We start from the raw sequence: 19,896 nt of genomic DNA on the forward strand, positions 1-19,896 counted from the left end.
TCCATGGCAACTACCACCATTATATATCTTTATTAAAGATACAGAAAAAGAAAAATAAAGAATTTGAAATGTGAAGTATTAAGTAAGGTTTTCGTTTTAACAATATTCCTTATTCCCCTTCTCTCTAACTGTAGAGTGTTTCTATAGGGGAAACTGCCTGTTAGACAGTTTTTTTAGATGGTATTATAGATTATAACAACTATCCTTCTTTGGGGGAAAATAGAAAATTAGCTGAGATGATCTGGTGCTGTTGCAATCTGCTTCCTTTAAAACAAACAAACAAACAAAATAACCCAAATGTACACAGAAAGGGACAGAAAAGAACAGTGATATGCAGCTCCTGTCTTTGGTGCTGAGTCTTACTTGCAATTTCACGGCTAAAAAAATAGACAAGGCACCCCATCTTATTAGCCAACCAAGACCTATCAAACTTGTACCAGCATTGAGCTGTATAAGCCCTGGTCTATACTGGGGAGGGTGAGGGGGGATCGATCTAAGTTACACAACTTTAGAACTCCACATGGACTCCTCCTGAGGGTCGAAATGACAGTCTGGACCTATACATTGAATGCTTCCGCCGGCGTGCACAGGCAGAAATCGTGGAACAACAACATCGCTTGCCTCACAACCTAAGTCGTGCAGAACGCAATGCCATCCACAGCCTCAGAAACCACCCTGACATTATCATCAAAGAGGCTGATAAAGGAGGTGCTGTTGTCATCATGAACAGGTCTGACTATCAAAAGGAGGCCACCAGACAACTCTCCAATACCAAATTCTACAGGCCACTTCCCTCAGATCCCACTGAGGAATACACTAAGAAACTACAGCATCTACTCAGGACACTCCCTACACTAACACCAGAAGAAATCAACATACCCCTAGAGCCCCGACCAGGGTTATTCTATCTACTACCCAAGAGCCACAAACTCGGAAATCCTGGACGCCCCATCATCTCGGGCATTGGCACTCTCACTGAAGGGCTGTCTGGATATATGGACTCTCTACTCAGACCCTAGGCCACCAGCACTCCCAGCTATCTCCGTGACACCACTGATTTCCTGAGGAAACTACAATGCATTGGTCACCTCCCAGAAAACACCATCCTAGCCACCATGGATGTAGAGGCTCTCTACACAAACATCCCACACACAGATGGAATACAAGCTGTCAGGAACACTATCCCTGATGATGCCACAGCACAACTGGCTGCTGAGCTCTGTGCCTTTATACTTGCACGCAACTATTTCAAATTTGATGACAATATATATCTCCAGATCAGTGGCACTGCAATGGGCACCCGCATGGCCCCACAATATGCCAATATCTTTATGGCCGACCTGGAACAACGCTTCCTCAGCTCTCGTCCACTCACGCCCCTTCTCTACCTACGCTACATGATGACATCTTCATCATCTGGACCCATGGGAAGGAGACTCTGGAAAAATTCCACCACGATTTCAACAGCTTCCACCCCACCATCAACCTCAGCCTGGACCAATCTACACGGGAGGTCCACTTTCTTGACACCACGGTGCAAATAAGTGATGGTCACATTAGCACCACCCTATATCGAAAACCTACTGACCGCTATGCCTACCTTCATGCCTCCAGCTTCCATCCCGGACACATCACACAATCCATTGTCTACAGCCAAGCACTGAGGTACAACCGCATCTGCTCTAACCCCTCAGACAGAGACCAACACCTACAAAATCTCCACTAAGCATTCTCAAAACTACAATACCCGCATGAGGAAATAAGGAAACAGATCAACAGAGCCAGACGTACCCAGAAGCCTCCTACTGCAAGACAAACCCAAGAAAGAAACCAACAGGACTCCACTGGCCATCACATACAGCCCCCAGCTAAAACCCCTCCAACGCATCATCAAGGATCTACAGCCCATCCTGGACAATGATCCCACACTTTCACAGGCCTTGGGTGGCAGGCTAGTCCTTGCCCACAGACAACCTGCCAACCTGAAACATATTCTCACCAGTAACTGCATACCGCACCATAATAACTCTAGCTCAGGAACCAATCCATGCAACAAACCTCGATGCCAACTCTGCCCACATATCTACACCAGCGACACCATCACAGGAACCTAACCAGATCAGCCACACCATCACTGGTTCATTCACCTGCACGTCCACCAATGTAATATACGCCATCATATGCCAGCAATGCCCCTCTGCTATGTACATCGGCCAAACTGGGCATTCTCTACGGAAAAGGATAAATGGACACAAATCAGACATTAGGAATGGCAATATACAAAAAACTGTAGGAGAGCACTTCAACCTCCCTGGCCACACTATAGCAGACCTTAAGGTGGCCATCCTGCAGCAAAAAAAACTTCAGGACCAGACTTCAAAGAGAAACTGCTGAGCTTCAGTTCATCTGCAAATTTGACACCATCAGCTCAGGATTGAACAAAGACTGTGAATGGCTTGCCAACTACAGAACCAGTTTCTCCTCTCTTGGTTTTCACACCTCAACTGCTAGAACAGGGCCTCATCCTCCCTGATTGAACTGACCTCGTTATCTCTAGCTTGCTTGCTAGCATATATATACTTGCCCCTGGAAATTTCCATTACATGCATCTGAGGAAGTGGGTATTCATCCACGAAAGCTCATGCTCCAAAACGTCTGTTAGTCTATAAGGTGCCACAGGATTCTTTGCTGCTTTTACAGATCCAGACTAACACGGCTACCCCTCTGAAACTTTAGCTACGTGAATAACATAGCTGAAGTCAACGTACTTAGATCAACTTACTGTGGTGTCTTCACCGTGGTGAGTTGACTGCTGCCACTCCCCCGTCAACTCCGCCTGTGCCTCTCGTGGCAGTGGAGTACAGGAGTCAACGGGAGAGTGCTTGGGGATCGATTTATCGCGTTTAGGCTAGACATGGTATATTGACCCCCCCCCGGATCGATCGCTGCCCGCCGATCCAGCGGGCAGTGTAGACATATCCTGACATTGCTTTTAGCTACCTCTTGGGTCACAGGCTCACAGCAGTGTTGCAATAGAGACAGTCTTAGCCAGCTAAACTAGACTTCCTTTAAACAGAAGGCAAAAAGAGAGAGAGGAAAGAAGAGAAATAAGGTGGGGAAGGAAAATGATGTGGAAGGGATGAGGGTAGTGGGTAAGTAACAACAGGAACTCAAGTGTCACATCCCAGCTGGTATTCAGGATTTAGTGGAATCCACTGGAAGTGGTAGGGTGACCAGACATCCTGATAATATCAGGACAGTCCCGATTTTAGGGAACTTGTCCTGCATCCCGACCTTACATCGGTCAGGACGCTCTGTCCCGAAATTGGGGACCGTCCGGACTGCAGCTGTGGCACCACAGCTGCGGTGCCGCCACTCACCACTTTCTGGGGCAGTTCCCAGTGCCCGCATGCTGCAGGGGGCGGGCCTTGCAGGCGCCGGGAGCAAGCAGAGAGCCCTCTGTCCCCACCCACCGAACCCAACCCGACCCGCAACCCTAGGAGCCAGAGGGACCAGCTTGCCGGATGCTTCCCAGAACAGGAGTTGCCCCAGGTGAGCACTGCAGAGCGTCCCCACCTCGTCCCTGGCAGGTCTCTCTGGCTGTTAGTGTGAGGGGGCTCTGCGTGCTGCCGGCACCTGCAAGCCCCGCTCCACGGCTCCAGCAGCTCCCATTGGCGGTTTTCCCGGCCAATGGAAGCCACGGAACTCATGCTTGTGGGGGGGCGCAGCACATGGAGAGTCTGGAGACTCCCCTCGCCACTCTCATCCTAGGAGCCAGAGACCTCCCAGCAGGGCTGGTGAGTGCGGCCAGGGAAGGGGTCAGGGTGTGATGGAGTGAGTGCCTGGAAGGTGTGTGTGGGGTGCTGGGCTGTGAGGGTGTGGAGGGCACTGGGCAGTGGAGGGGGTTTGTGTGTTTTGAGGTGCTAGACAGTGGCGGCCTGTTGGGGGTGCTGGGCAGTGGGGGAGATCTGTGTGTGTCAGGGCACTGGGCAGTGGGGGGTCTGTGTGGGGCATTGTGTAGTTGTGGTGGGGCTGTGGGGAAGGGCATTGGGAGCGGGGGAAGGAAGGGGAGGGAAAATCTATATGCACTGGGAAACTAGTGAGTGGGGGGTTCTGTGTGGGGTTCTGGGCAGCTGTGGTGGGGCTGTGAGCAGGGGGGCACTGGGCAGGGTGTGTGTGCACAGCACTGTGCATTTGTGGTGGAAGGGCTGTAGGGGGGCTCTGGGCATAGTGGATCCAGGCGGCACTGGGCAGGGGAGCTGTGTGGCGCAGCATGGGCCCATCCCCAACAGGAAGGGGCACGCTGGTAGCACAGGTACAAGTGGACACATGTGCCTCTGGCTCTGGTCGGGGCTGTGCACTGTGTCTGTCTGTCGTTCCAGCTCCCTCCACCTCCCGCTTGCCCAATGTGTCCTGATATTTCACTCTTGCAATCTGGTCACCCTAGGAAGCGGTGATTTCATCAGTCCCCTGTCTCTAGCCCAGTCTAGTCTGAACATCTTTCAGGATCACAATGATGAAGCCCCAGAATGTCAGGGTGGATCCCAGATCCCCAAGAGATAGTGGGAGCGGCTGACATGGTGAACCTTGCCCTTCAGTCCAACTATCCCCAGTGTTTTTCACACACCCACCCAAGGTCTTTTTTTTTAGTCTATCCCCTCGTTATTTGCTCCACCAATTAGACCTAGTTTCCAGTGCACCAGTATTAGGCCATTAATTTCCAGCTTCAGTCTCCTCTTGTTTACCAGTCATGATCTCAACACAGTTCTTGGGTTGCATCAGTAGACTTTTTAATTTGAACTCATTCAGTCTGTCTTTAACTTTTACTGACCTGTATAAAGAATTTAATATAACAGGCTGAGCGGGACCTTTGTTACCTTGAACAACTTAGAGTACAGGCACCTGCACAACAGCAGGGCATAACATTATGGGCATTCTTGGTAGCATGGCTGCCCATAGGCAGTCCAGGAGAGGCTGCTGTAATTTAGAGCACCTCCAGGGCTGCCTAAGTTACTCCAAAGGCTATTTCAGTAGCATTTCAGCCCCTGAAGCAGCCCAGAATCAAATGAGGGGTAGAATTAACATTGCATAGGTAAGCTTAATTCTGGCATTTCTGAACTGTTGAGTGCTTGACTTTGCAACCTTAGTGCTTTTTTAACATAAGTTTCTGTGTGTAATTTATTTTAAGACGTGGTTATTAGATACACAATCTAATTGGTTTTGTAGTCTGATTTCTTTCCATTTGAAGTCAAGCTTTTGAAGAGAAGCCGTCATCTTCAGGGCTCCCAAAAGTGTCACCTATCATATATCTGTTGTACCGTATTCTTCGTGGTCTAAATGACTTTTTATTTTTAATTCACTCATTGGTCACTAAGAAATGCAATGAAGGGAAAATAAAATGTTACTATTAGATGTGATCACACCAAATTACAATAAGCCAGTATATTCTGCAAGTGAAGGGGACCCAGAGAGAAAGCGGTTAAGACAGTGAATTGACCCAACATGTCCCAGCTAGTAGAGTACTACTGCTGAGCCACGGGGATGGGCTTTCTTGTCTGGGGACTATAGTTGAAGACAGAGTAATAACAAAATGCTTCTCTCATATTTTAATTTTAGTCCTGAAGCTCTTTAATATAACAGTGAAGAAACAATGAAGAAAAAAATAATGCTATATAAAGTTTAGGCCTGAATCCTGTGAGGGGTCAGGGGTCAGTAGACATACAGCTCATTGCAAGACTGCATCCATAGTGACGAACAAACCTGTCTTAGTAACATCAGGGTCTTGGAGGAAAAAGTTGACTTCAGAAGAAAGTCCTTCCCTATCCTATGCTCTCTTTGGACCATATTGTCCCTGGCCTTATATTGGGGTTGAAGGATGAGTGTATAACAAATTTTTCCCACTCCTTGCATAACCTACCTAAGGGCAGGCAAAACTGTAGCCCCTGCATTCACAGCAGCACAGGGGCTGCTCCATCTTTACTCTGCTGAGGGCACATGACACCCCAAAAGGGCTTGAGAGGAGGTGAAGCCATGACTTTGTTCCCCTTATGCACCAGCCTGTGGAGCTGGCCCCAAAAGATACATCCTACAATGATATGTAGTAACAGGTGTGCAATCTCTACCCAGGAGTTCCAGGGAGGCATTCACATGTACCTGCTAAATGGGTTATTAGATGTTCACCTACATCCTTCTGCTCCTTCTTGAGTCACTGGGCCTAATGCATGGCCATTAACCTACCATTAACCAGCTGAGGAGGATTTCCTCTGCCTAGGAGAATTGTCAGTTGCCACAAAGACACCAGAGTGCCTCTGATACCTCTAGCACCAGCTCCTACAATATGGGACATGGCTCAGAAAAAGAAAATGTGACTAGAGCTCTTCTACACATGTCTAATTTGAAGCTGTGAGTAGCTAGATGTAAAATAGAGCCCTGTAGCAACTCAATTTTACAATGAGGCCCAGACCGAGAGTTTTGCAAAGTCACCTTTTCCCTTCACCTCCTCTCTGGTTTTACAGTGAGCACAGCTCAGCCGAACCATAAAAAACTGCCCATTAAGTTAAGGGCAACAGATAGGATCCCCATACTAGTGATTGTGCTGGTGGACTGTGTTGCTATGGGACAAGTCTCGTATCCTCTTATGCATCCATTTCGCAATCCGTTAAAAAGGGTATGTAATAACTACCTCCCTGGAATAATAGCAGGGTTAAATAGTTAAGGCTGGTAAAGCACTTAATGAGTGCTCCAGTTTTGCCAAATTAATATTAGATGGTAGAAATTATATTTCATTTTCTTTTTTCTTAAGCTGGCAAGAAGCAAGCTCTGCTTTTCTTATACAATCATCACACTGTCATTTTAAATCTGCATGCTTTTTTTCCTGTTTGTAAATTGCTTAGTATTTCTTGTATTATTTTTTATTTGATTTTGCTATTCTGAGCTGTCTGTCTGCTAACTGCTTAATTTCTCATGTTTACAGTTTTTTCCCCTATAAGAAGGACTCGGGATTAGTTTGCTTGAGAGAACATCCTTAGTTGCATAAGAATCTCTGCTTCTTTAGTGAAGTCATTCATTATCTTCAGCATGAACTTCAGAGGTGGCTTTAACCTCTCGTATGATCAAGGTGTCATTTTTGTGATGAGTTATTCATACCTCAGCTCTGTATTGTAGTGGGTTTGGTTGGGTGGTCAATTCTGGACAGATCAGAATGTGCTCAGCCACAGAAAAAAGCTCAATGTCATATTTCTGTACTAGTAAACAAAACATTTTAAAAATTGCTCTTATTGTCAAAAAACTTCTAACTGGAGTAAGAGCAACATCTGGAGTATAGGTGAGGAATCTCTCACAGATGAAGTTGTCTCAAACATCTACACGATTCTTTTTAATTTAACATCTCTTTCTCTTTCCTCTGTGCCTCAATATTACAAATTGGCTGCATTCTTTCCTTCCCTAGATTTATGAGGTAGTCAGAAACGTCTATTCTCTCAACTTAGCCAAACGGAAGTGGAGCAAATTAATGCCTAAGTTCTGCAGCTGCAATGAAAGCTGTACATTCTCCTGCCTAGACTATGGGTTGATCCTTGGGAGGAGGGTGGGGCCCAAACAAGCAGAAGGGGCTGAAGTCTCCCCAACCAACATATCCAGCTAACTATATGGAAGGACTTTCCCCCAATCCCCAGCCATGGCAGCACAGCTCTGAGCTCTGCAGCTGTCACTGGCAGCATTACTTCACCATGAGTTTTCCTGCAGACAGGCTCAGAGTTTTCAGTGGGGGCTTGCCAATCAGTTTGCCTCCACGACAGTTTCTTCCTCCACCTCCCTTCCTTCTCCTCTAGTTCTGTGCACTTTCTCATGCACCCCAGGGACATGTGGATCATTTGCAGAGGTGATCTCACAAGCAGGGAGGAACCGTGATCCATTTAACCATCTTTCCTGTACACAAGATCTATGTCCTGAAAGATTTACAATCTCTGAGACAGAGATTAATGGATTGGACCATGGTGTATGTATGAAGATGATACTTTGGGAATATCTGAGGCTGCCATCTTGAACTCTGAAATTTAAGCTTCCTGCTTGTAAAATGGAGCTAATAATGCTGCTTACCCACATTTTTAAAGAGCATTGAGATCTATAAATAAATAAGTTTTATATTATTATCACTAAAAGAAATTGGCTTATAAGGAGAAGGGAGAGAACTCTGCATCTTTAATATTGTAAAATGCTTAGATACGATGATGGTTGCTATAGAAACACAAATAAAATAAAATAGACATAACTCAAAGGAAAATGATGACTGCCATCAGGGGAAGATGGCAAGAACAGAATAAGGAGAAAGGGAAAGCTTCTCTAGGGAGCATTATTTTCCCAGGTACAAATCATTTTGTTTGTATTTTTCACATTTTTCTTGGGTTTTCACTGTTTTTTAATTTATTTGTGTATTAACTTTGCAGTTGGGCAGCAAAGTTGGATAGATAGCCCAAGAGATGAAAGTATGATGAAAAATTAATTCAACAATTAAATTTTGAGGAAGGATTTAAAGGAAGCAAATAAGGTGAATTACACAGGGAGCTGTGGCTGCCCCTTTCTCCAGATATCCCACATTTGCTGCCGTACTGCTGCAGCACCATTGGTACTAGCAGTGCCATGAGCACTAGTACAAACTCACTTTATATACTATTACATTAGTATTACAATAATTATTATTACAATAATATTACATATTATTATTGTATTTATTTGTATTATCATAACACCAAGGGCTCCAGTGATGGCCCAGTACTCCAGTGTTTTAGGTGCTGGACAAACACAGAATTGTTCAATAACTCTGCTAAGAAAGCATAGTGTTAAAATGTCTGTGGCTGATCTGCTCCCTTGCTCCCATGATTATTAGCACCAATGGAGCTGCAGTGGTATTTCAGCAATAGTGGAAGGTGTAGACAAGGCCATTAAGGTCACTTATACAATTCTTTTCATATTTGTGTTGAAAAAGTAATTTTGTTTTACAAACGTTGCTACTTCTAAGAAAGAAAATGTTCTTTTTGTTTGTATGTGCATTTGTGTTCCTTGACATGTAAGTATGTCTCCAGAATCTTGCAACCCATGCACCATTGCATTTGTCCGTCAGTGTCCTCATTTCCTACAGAAGGATGAGCTTGATCACTTTAACTAAAGATAAGTCTGAGCTGCAAAATTTAGATCCAAATCCTGATTTCAAATACCTCAAAGTCTGAGTGCTTGGAGCAGGGGTTTGGTTCCATGTATTTCAGAGGTATGTCCCTTTGAGGTGTACCCTGTGCCATGCCTAGCCTCCCTCACTCCCTGAGTGGAGGGAAAGAATAGGAGTCATATGATGGGGGACATCTGACTAAAAATCAGTTTTGCTGGGGCATATGAAGGTAACCTGAGTTCATTCAGGAGAAAATACTCCATTAAAGAGTAGCGGAATAGCCAGGAAGGAGCCAGTGATGAGGTTTAGGGTGGCTAACTTTCAAGAGCTCCTAGGTAGAAATGTTTGGCAAGGGACCTGCAGGGAGCAGGAGCCAGCTAAAAGGAAGACTTCACTAGAGACAGGCCTATCCATGGATCAAGGGTGTGAGCCATCTGGGAAGATTGGGTGGAAGATGGTCTCTGTTGTTTTGAACTTTATTTTAATACACCAGACTCCCAAAAGGGGAGCTGTACTGAGAAACATCTGCTTTCTGAAGTTTGATTCCCTGTAATAAGACAGCACAGGGACCAAAGCCAGAGTAGGTAACCCGTTATATGGTGCCTTAGGTGCAGGGGCGAGTCTAGACATTTCACCGCCCCAAGCACGACGGCATGCTGCGGGGGGCACTCTGCTGCTCCAGTGGACCTCCCGCAGGTGTGCCTGCGGAGGGTCCGCTGGTCCCGCGGCTCCACCACAGCCACAGGACCAACTGACCCTCCGCAGGCATGCCGCCAAAGGATGGCTGCCTGCCGCCCTCCTGGTGACCGGCAGAGCGCCCCCCGCAGCACGGCCCCAAGAACTCGCTTGGCGTGCTGGGGCCTGGAGCCACCCCAGCTTATTAGGTGTATTGGGACTTATCTGTATTTTTAACTTGTCACATCTACAGGAAAATGAAGAATAGCAAGACATAGGAGAATAGAATAATGTTGAGAAACACTATTTCTCCTCTCCCTCCACTAAGTGTCACTCTTACTCCAAGCTTTTCTTAGCTAAGCAGCGTTCTGATGAAGCATGCAAACAGCTTCTTGAAAAGGAGCGGGACTTGCTGGTCAAAGATTTTGTTAAATATTTACTAGGGCTGTCAATTAATCGGCAGTTAACTCAAGTGATTAACATAAAACAAATTAACCAGATTTTAAAAATCACTATTAATCAGTTTTAATTGCACTGTTAAACAATAATAGAATACCAATTTAAATGCATTCTAAATATTTTTGATGTTTTTCTACATTTTCAAGTATACTGATGTCAATTACAACACAGAATACTAAGTGTACAGTGCTCATTCTATATATTATTTTTATTACAAATATTTGCACAGTAAAAAGATAAACAAAAGAAAAATTATTTTTCAGTTCACCTCATAGAAATACTATAGTGCAGTCTCTTATCATGAAAATGCAAATTACAAATGTAGAAGGTTTTTAGGTAACTTCACTCAAAAACAAAACAGCCAAAACAGACAGACAAGTTTGTTTACATTTATAGGCGATAATACTGTCTGCCAGAGCCGTAACAAGGAATTTTTGCACCCAACGCAAGGGCCAGCTCCAGGCTCTTCCGCGGCAATTTGGCAGCGGGTCCCTGAGTCCGTCGGAGGAAAGGACCTGCCACCGAACTGCCACCGTCACTTCGTTCATTCTTCAGCGACAATTCGGCACGAATCCCTGAGTCCCTCTCGGAGAGAAGGACCCGCTGCCAAATTGCTGCCAAAGATTGAATGAAGCGGCGGTGGCAATTCGGTGGCAGGTCCTTCCCTCTGAGAGGGACTCAGGAACACGCCGCCAAATTGCCGCTGAAGAAGCGGTGGTGGTAGAGCTGCCACCGAAGCGCCACCAATTGTGGTAGAGCTGCTCCCCTCCGTTTTGCGCGCCCGAGGCAAGTGCCTCACTTGCCTCGCCCTTGTTACGGCACTTCTTATTTACAATGTCACCTGAAAGTGATAATAGGCGTTTGCATGGCACTGTTGTAGCTAGTGTTGTGAGACATGATGAACATTTGTATACCCTTTCATGCTATTACTGCCATTCCAGAGGATATGCTTCCATGTTGATGACACAGGAGACAGGCGAGGGGGTGGAGAGAGTTTGCGGCCATGAGAGAACACAGAAAATCCCAACCCTTATCTTAACGCTGTTGGTAGTGGTCGCCCTGGGCTCTCACAGATTCTGAGTTCAACACCGATCCTGGCCATCCAGAACACTGGCATGTTAGGTAAGCCATAGTTGAGGAACCCAGAAATTGCAGTGGGTGGGGGATCACATGCTCTATTATTTGCGGTATGAGTTCTTGTAATGAAAACTTCCACTGTCTACCATAGGTGACCCTAAGTGATATCAGTCTCCTGAGGGTGACAATGGCAGCAAGGGAGCAGATGCTGCAAGGGTCTGGGTACAGATCTGGTTCTTATACTGCTCTCCTGTGCACCACAATGATGCCATCAGAGTTAATACTGGAGTGGTGTGGGAAAGTGTCCTACTGTGGTGGAAGAAATAAAGCAGCTCTCCCCCAAAACTTTTTGCAAAGGATTGCAGAGTACCTCCATGAAAGTTTCCTAGAGATATCCATGGAGGATTCCCAGGCCATCTCTGTACACATAAACAGTTTTTTCCGGGGGCCACCTTCTGCTTAACTGGAACGGCCACTGGGAAGCAGATACCTACTGCACCTCACTTTTTTTTCTTGATATTAAATATAAAATATACGAGCATTCCCCAGCATCACACTCGGCCACCATGCTGTCCTGCTCTGGGATTAAAAATAGCTCTTGGCTCTCACGGAAAATGGATTCCATGCTCACTTGTCTCCCATTCTGCTCCTCCTCCTCCTCCTTGTTCAGAATGTCCTGCTCATTGTTGCCTGAAGTGGCCTGGGACTCAGATTCCTGGTAGGTGTCCACACTGCATTTGGATGTAGTGGTGGGTAGCGTTCCCTTTCATTTTTCCCACTCGTGTATGGAATGAATTTTGTTATGTGCACCAATATGGAGGTTATGTGTGATCTATATGTGTTGGTTGATCACACTAATGTGATGTGGCTGTGAAAAAGGCAAATGCAATACTAGGATGTATTAGGCCAGGCATTTCCAGTCATGATAGAGAAGTATTAATGCCATTATACAAGGCACTGGAAAGATCTCATCTGGAATACTGTATGTAGTTCAGATCACACGTTCAAGAAATGTGAATTCAAACTGCAGCAGCTGCAGAGAAGAGCTACTAGGATGATCAAGGAAATGGAGAACCTATCTTAAAAAAGGGGGTCTAATAAGAGTTTGGCTTGTTTAGCCTAGTAAAAATAAGGGGATATGATTGCTCTCTGTCAGTACATCAGGGGATAAACACTAGGAAGAGTGAAGAGCTTTTAAATTAAAGGATAATGTTGGCACAATCACAAATGGATATAAATTGGCCATGAACAAATTCAGACTAGAAATCAGAAGAAGGTTTCTACTAATCGGAGGAATAAGGTTCTGGAACGTCCCCCCAATAAGAGTTGCGGGGGAATACTTAAAACTTAATTAGTTTTAAGAGGGAGCTGGACAAATTTGTGTTTAGGACTGTATGACGGGGTTGCTTGTGATGGTGAGGAGCAAGGATCGGCCCTGAGGGTCCCTTCTGGTTCAGGTCAGATGTTCCTAAAATCTCATGCTTCAGGGCTTTTGCTGGTCAACTGTAGGGATTAGGAAAGGATTCCCCCTCAATGTATTCTGTTTTTTTTTGTCTCGTTCCTCTGAAGTGTCAGAGAGCCACTACTGGAGAAGGGACCTTGGATGGGGTGGTCTGGTGCTCCTAGGTGGCACTGAACATTCTCTCTCTTGGTGCTTAGCTGGCTGGTTCTTGATCATGAGCAGGGTCTAACTGATCAGGAAGGAATTTTCCTCGCAGGTCGGACTGTCAGTGACCTTGGTGGGGTCTTGCCTTCCTCTCTAGCATGGAGTGTGGATCACCTTGCTACATCTCGCTTAATCAGTTCCTTGCCATTACAGGGGCCTCTGGCTTTAGTGCACTTCAGTCCTTTCTGTTCTCTGCCAGTGGCACATTGTAATTTAGTCTCCTGAGGGCTGTAAGATGCTTGTCTAAAAAGTTCAGTTGTTGGCATTAGTGTGTGGGTGCTGGGTGGTGACTTCAGTGCAGCAAGATGTGGAAAGCAATGCTACATTACTTAAGAAGCACTCCTTACTGTCTGAGTCGCACACATAATTACTGTGGCATTAGATTTCAGGGAGACCCAGTACCTGAAGTTTAGTGGAAGCCATTATAGTAAATGGAAATGAGAGAACATTTGCTGAGTAGCCTCGGAGCAAATTGCAGCTCACACAGTCAATCGTAGGATCCCCAGAACTACAGTTTGATTCTCTTCAGCATTACAAGAGTCATCCCTCAGAGGGTCTCTGCTTCTACACCACTCCCAACCCAGCCCCATGGCAGCATAGCTTCCACAAGAATCTTTCCCACCTCAGAACTGCAGTAATTGGGAAACGTCACTTTGTGTTTGGCGTACTTGCATAAATTAATATATTAATTTATGCTGCGATTCCCTGCAGTTTGAGGAGGATATAGACAATGGCTGCAAGAGGATCCAGGGGGGTAGAAGATAGGTCAGCTGGTCTATAGACAACTGCCTTTTCCACACTGCCATCTCTAGCAGAGCACTGAGTGGGCGGGCTGTGGGTCTTGTGGGCCAACACACCACAGGCAGTGCCCAATTGCCACCTACAGTGGGCCCAACTGCCAGTGCTCCCAGGGTCCCTGATTTGTCCAGGTGCAGTACTTAAGCCTGGAGAGAGGACACTAGGAAGTTGTCTGTGCAGCTAGGTAGATCCTCAGGTCTTGCTTTGGCTCCCGGCTTCTGATTCTGGGCTCTGGTTCTGCCCACTAACCTGACTGCCCACTCCTTGGCTGTCACAAGCTGTCTTTTCTAGTCTTGCTCCTGTCCTTTCCCATTCCCCAGAGCCCAAACCCACAGAAGTTGGATGAAGGCATTTCCATCAGATCTGGAGGAAAAGAGGAACGTGCCTCAAACAAGATTACTGCTAGATTATGAATCTTCTTAGGTTATGGCTCTCCGTTGGATGTGTTTTAGAGGGTACCTTCTAGCAGACCCAGTCATTGCAATCATTATTATAAAATTATTTTCTCTTCCATTTAAAGCAATGTTTTCTTACTGAATTAAGCTGGATGTGCCATTCACCAACTAAAAGGTCACACTCAGATGGCTTTGGTTTTAAAAACTGATCAATTGATGATTGACTTACATGAGTGAGAGGTAATGTGGATTTCTTAGTGAGAAACTAATTTGTTTTTCTTATGCAGTTTGAGCATGAATTTCCATAGTAAATCCATAGATGGCACTTGAAGCTGTGTTTAGCAATATGAGTGCTGTGTTGATTTCCCCCATTTCATTTCCTTCTTTTGATAAAAAGAGACTGCATTTAATTTTATTTCTGTTAATATCAGCTGAGAATAACAACTCAAACTCCTGCCAAGGCCCAAGTGTGCGATACAATGTGTGACAAAGATCCATAATGAGGGACACAGAAAAAAGTCTGCATGCAGAAAACATAACTCTACTGAAGTCCATGGGTTACTCCATCTTTACAGTGGCATATACTAAGAGTAGCATCTGATCCACAGATTCTAACTAGTCTAAACAGTTTTTTCTTGGTATAATAACAAGTATGATGCTCCTCCCTCAAAAAGAGGTGGAAGAAACCTGTAACAAGGTGGTCTGCCTCCTCAAAGGTCAGAGAAGCTGGGTAGTAGCCAGTTCTGTTATGGAGAGGAGCCTGGCTGGCAGGTACTAGGAATCATTTGGCCATCTGAGCAGCATCAGGTGATTAGGTCTGATGATTACCAGCTATAGTATATAGATGCAGGATCCAGGGACCAGGAGAGGGCTGGGAGAACAGGCTTGTCATAGTAGCAGAGGACTGTGAGAGGCCCTGAAAGATTCCACTAAGATAGGTGGAAACCCTGACCACAATCTGTGTTGGGAACAGGATTATTACCTTATGTTATCACTTAATGTTTCCATTTGTGTGTGTGTGTGTGTGTGTGTGTGTGTGTACCTGTATGCAGTGTACTTCTGAACATATACATTGTGAATTACATTACTCAAATCAGGGTTGTGTGTGCAAGTTATTGCAAACTGTATGAGCAACTCAGGTCCTAACAAAAATGTAAGCATACTTAAAAATTAGGATGAAAGTGACTGGCTCATTTCTCTTGCTCCCTGATCTCTAATTACGTATTGGAGATCCTGACATTCTAAGCTTCTTTCTTCCTCTCATCTTTGACTCAGGAGGAATGCTGTGTTGCAAATAAAATGTTTTTCATGCTATTTTTAAAAAAATAAATGTAATGTTTGTGCTGCTGCTCTGAATGTGTTCCTAAATTTATTTTGATTAAGTTGTGCCAATATGCAACACTTTCTTACCAAGCTATTACTCACTGAGGATGAAATTCTTGCATTTGCAAAGACCAGAATTAGGCCACTGTCCCATCTGAGTCCCACTTAACCTCTATTTTGAGGTTATAAGCGGGACTTAAGCAGTGTTGCTAGCATTCATGATTTTACCATGACTCTTGTGATGTTTTGTGTTTTTTCTTAAAGTGCTAGGTTCTGCAGTGAAGTGATTATGTGAGAAATTCTGATTTTTTTTTTAAAAGTGTCTAGCTCTCATTATTGCAGAGGAAGTTTTGAAGATGAGACTCCACAAGGCTCAAAAAACAGAAGACAAATTTAAAAACACGTACAATGTATTATATTTTTTAAATCTCTTGTTTTCAGGGGCCTGACCCATGATTTTTGAATGCTTGACCTGGCAATGCTGGTTAGGTAGGGCATAAGACTTGAACTGGTCCTCTACACAAGGCTGAATTTCTCTCTGACAGGAAGAAAGGAGAATGAATATCACACAGTATCTCCACTGCTCTGTGTTGCTAGCAATTAGTAATTACAGAGGGATTGGAGGTGCTTTGGCACAGCAAGAGCAGTAAGAAACCTTACCATGTTTGGACAGGAAAACTAAGCTAAATGAAGAGAAAGGAAGAATGGATGAGAGTGAGCAACAGCTCTTGTTCTGGATTTTTTGGGATGTAGATCTATGGAATAGACATCTTTCAGGTCAATTATTGCACTATTATATTGTGTATTTTCAAAATGTTGATTCATTAGTGTAAAATGTTAAGGAAACGATGACCCAAAGGCAAAATAATTATTACAGATGTCTTTGAATTCATTTGGTGAATCAGTTGTGCAACTATTTAACAGTTTTAAAGGAAGCTGGAATTAGATCCTTCAAAAGCATTTAAATGTATTTATATAGTGTAACAAGAGATTCCTCTTGCAACATCCTACCATCACCTTAACAGTTACCTCATTTACTACACAGCTTCTTTATACCATCCTCTGCAGAAGAGAATTATTTAAATAAATAATTTGTGAGTGGAAACTGTTTCCATTTTTTCATATGTGGACTATAAAAAAGCACATCTCATTTGGTCATAAGATGAAGTTTCTGCTTACTAAATATAAAATGCTTTTGCAAGCAGAGAAATTGTTAACCCAAGTTGTTATGCTTTACTTTCTTCGTTCGTTGTGATTCTTGACATTACTTGCTGTTACAATACCCTCAAGAGGAATACACAGTGTTTGCTTTTGCAAATGCATGTATATGCACCAAGAGCCTTTTATAAGAAACATTAAAGGCAAATTCTGCCCTCTGCTGAACAAGTGAAGATCTTATGGAAGCCAGTAAGAACCAAGCTTCATGCCTCCCAAGACGGAATTTGGCCCTTTGTTAGATACCATTTGAAATTAATACCCAGATCCATTAAACTATGAGGAGCTAATCTTCAGGATTCCAAAAATTCTTCTTGTGCTAGCTGGTAAATTGGTGAGTGTAAAATTTAATAAGTAGACAGGTAATGCTATTTCCCAGGAGAAAACAGACATAACTTGAATGCAATTTCAGTAATGCAAAGAAATTGCAATCAGAAACACAGAGCACTTAACCTTTTTTCATTGTAGGGAAATTGCTACGCATATGGGCAAGCATCAGACTCTGCAGGATGTAGATCAGGGTAGGCAACCTATGGCACATGTGCCAAAGGCGGCACGAGAGCTGATTTTCAGTGGCACTCACATGCTCGGGTCCTGCCACCAGTCCAGGGGGCTCTGCATTTTCATTTAATTTTAAATGAAGCTTCTTAAACATTTTAAAAACCTTATTTACTTTACATACAACAATAGTTTAGTTATACATTATAGACTTATAGAAAGAGACCTTCTAAAAATGTTAAAATGTATTACTGGCACGCAAAACCTTAAATCAGAGTGAATAAATGAAGACTCGGCACTTCTGAAAGGTGCCAACTCCTGATGTAGATGTTGTACTTAAAGTACTGCACAGGATCTTTTCAGGGGGAATAAGGCAAGGGCCACATTTATTGGTAATAAATGCATCAATCAACACTGTGTCATATGCATATGATCTATATTACACTCATGCAAACATACACACTCCGTCTTGTAGTTACCAATTAGTTGATCCTCTTAACTTCACTGGCCAGATGAGTTAGATGGGGGAGGGGTGGAGCTGGGCTTCTGCCGATCTGGATCAATGCTCCCGTGTTGACAAGACGAGACCCGGGATCGTTTGCAAGACACCTCATATTTATAGCAGCTTTCCCCCCTGCAAATCTGTATCAGATTCAAAATCTATATCTGTGTCCATTGGTCCTTTGTACTTCTTTTTTCTGGGTGTTGTCCCAATGCTGTTCAAAGAAGATGTTTTCAAAAGAAGGTGCTTGCTTCTAAACCCCAAGGTTGTCAATAGGTCTGCTCTTCTTTAGTGAGCCCACCTGACTAATTTTATTGTTTTTGGATCTGGCTTTCATCCCCTCTCTGTCTGGAGGTGCTTGCTTTCCACGCCTTGCTCATTCACACCTCGTTCATTCAAGAGGGCAATTGATTAAAAAGGGGTGTGTGTGGAGATTTTATTCTACTAGCAAAAATACTTTATTTTTTTTAACAAACCAAGGTTAATACAAAGTTTTTTATATAAGGATCTGATATAAAATTGTATGAAAATAGAGGCATAATACAAAGTAATATGAAAGTTATGTGAAGATGCTTAATGCAGAGATTTTTATACATAGACACTGTGAAAAGAATCCAACTAGTCGCACAGAGATCACATTTGGGTTGCTGCTGTTGGTATGGCTTATTAATTGCCCATTCAAGCTGACGTAATGTGCTGTCTGTTTTGAGAAAACTTACTCACTGGATACTAGAGGTTAGAACATACACATGACTGCAATCAGTGGTGCCAAGTACGTTTTGCAAATAGTCGAAGAGAGAACAATTCTTCCTTTACTTTCAGTTAATGGTACAAACTCCAACTTAATTTTGTATGTGTTCTAATGCAATGAACGTGGCATTCATTATTTGCTGTGAGCATTATTACCCTTTTCTGTCACTCTATGAAAGGCAGCAATTACTAAAAATGGCAAGGGTCAGGTCATTTTTATAGCACCTCAAAGAATCTGCGGAAGAGTTCTTGCAACCTGGGGGTGTGGAAGTCATTTCTACTGAATACTTTGCTAAATGCATAACAGTAACAGGAAAAAATACGGCCTGGCTTCTTTGAGGCTGTTGGGAAGCTAGGGTGCATCAGAGGCTACCTGTGCCTGGTGTCCAAAGTAGCATCATAAAACAGAGAAGGATTTTGTTTTTGTAATATTCATTTAAAAGGATAAAATCTGATGAGAGTTTATTCAATTAGATCAAATTCTAAGTCTAGATTCTCACATGCATATAATGCTTATAACAATGTTTATTGCATAATGATTTCTTGTTTTGGTGAATAACAAGATCTAGGATCCCTTGAGTTAAATATTAAGCTCTGCACATATTCACCTCCTGAATCAATAAAACTAGACATTCTTTACTACAAAAATTTAATAAATCCTTATTATTATAACCCATTTTGCCATAAAGTGGTTGTCTGCATAAAAGTCTGCTGTGGATTCCAATAGCAGATTTAAGAATTGTTTAGTAAGCTTATACTTTTAGCACAAGAGGTCGTGGGTTCAGTGCCTGCTGATGACCCACAGTGGAGATCATGTTATATTTTATTCACTGTACTTAAAGTTGTCAGTCAGAGCACAATTACTACCTCATTAGGGCAGGGCGCAGTGGATGACCAGGACGCCTACGTGTCTTGTCGTGCTTTTAAGCGTTCCACAACGGTTGCTGTCACTGCCTTCCTGACCGTTGAACGGGTTTCCTCAGTCAGCCGGATCCAGCCTTCGCATGCAATGGGTAGACAGGCCCTAACTCACCAAGGGTCTCAGACTCATCGGCTACCCTCACCTGGTTTAGCCCGCCAGTCGAGACGGTTTCCGGGGTGTGGCCGCTGTCGCATGCTGACAGCTACTTGGAGCCGCAGGTGAGAGCTGGGTGTCAAGTGGGGACCAAAGTGGATGAGCTACTCCTAGGAGTACGACTGCTCCCCCATCAGAGGTACTACCCCTGCCCTATCTCCAGCCGTCTCGACTCTTGTCCTGCCACTGGATACAGATAGGAACCGGGAAGAGAGAGTGAGGTTGATATCGCGCAACTCTCCCTCACTTTAATCCAATTCACGCACAAGTCTCGACATCATATCATATTATATCAAGTCCTGC

This window comes from Gopherus flavomarginatus, chromosome 3, assembly GCF_025201925.1.
Source record: "Gopherus flavomarginatus isolate rGopFla2 chromosome 3, rGopFla2.mat.asm, whole genome shotgun sequence".
Taxonomy (NCBI): domain Eukaryota; kingdom Metazoa; phylum Chordata; order Testudines; family Testudinidae; genus Gopherus; species Gopherus flavomarginatus.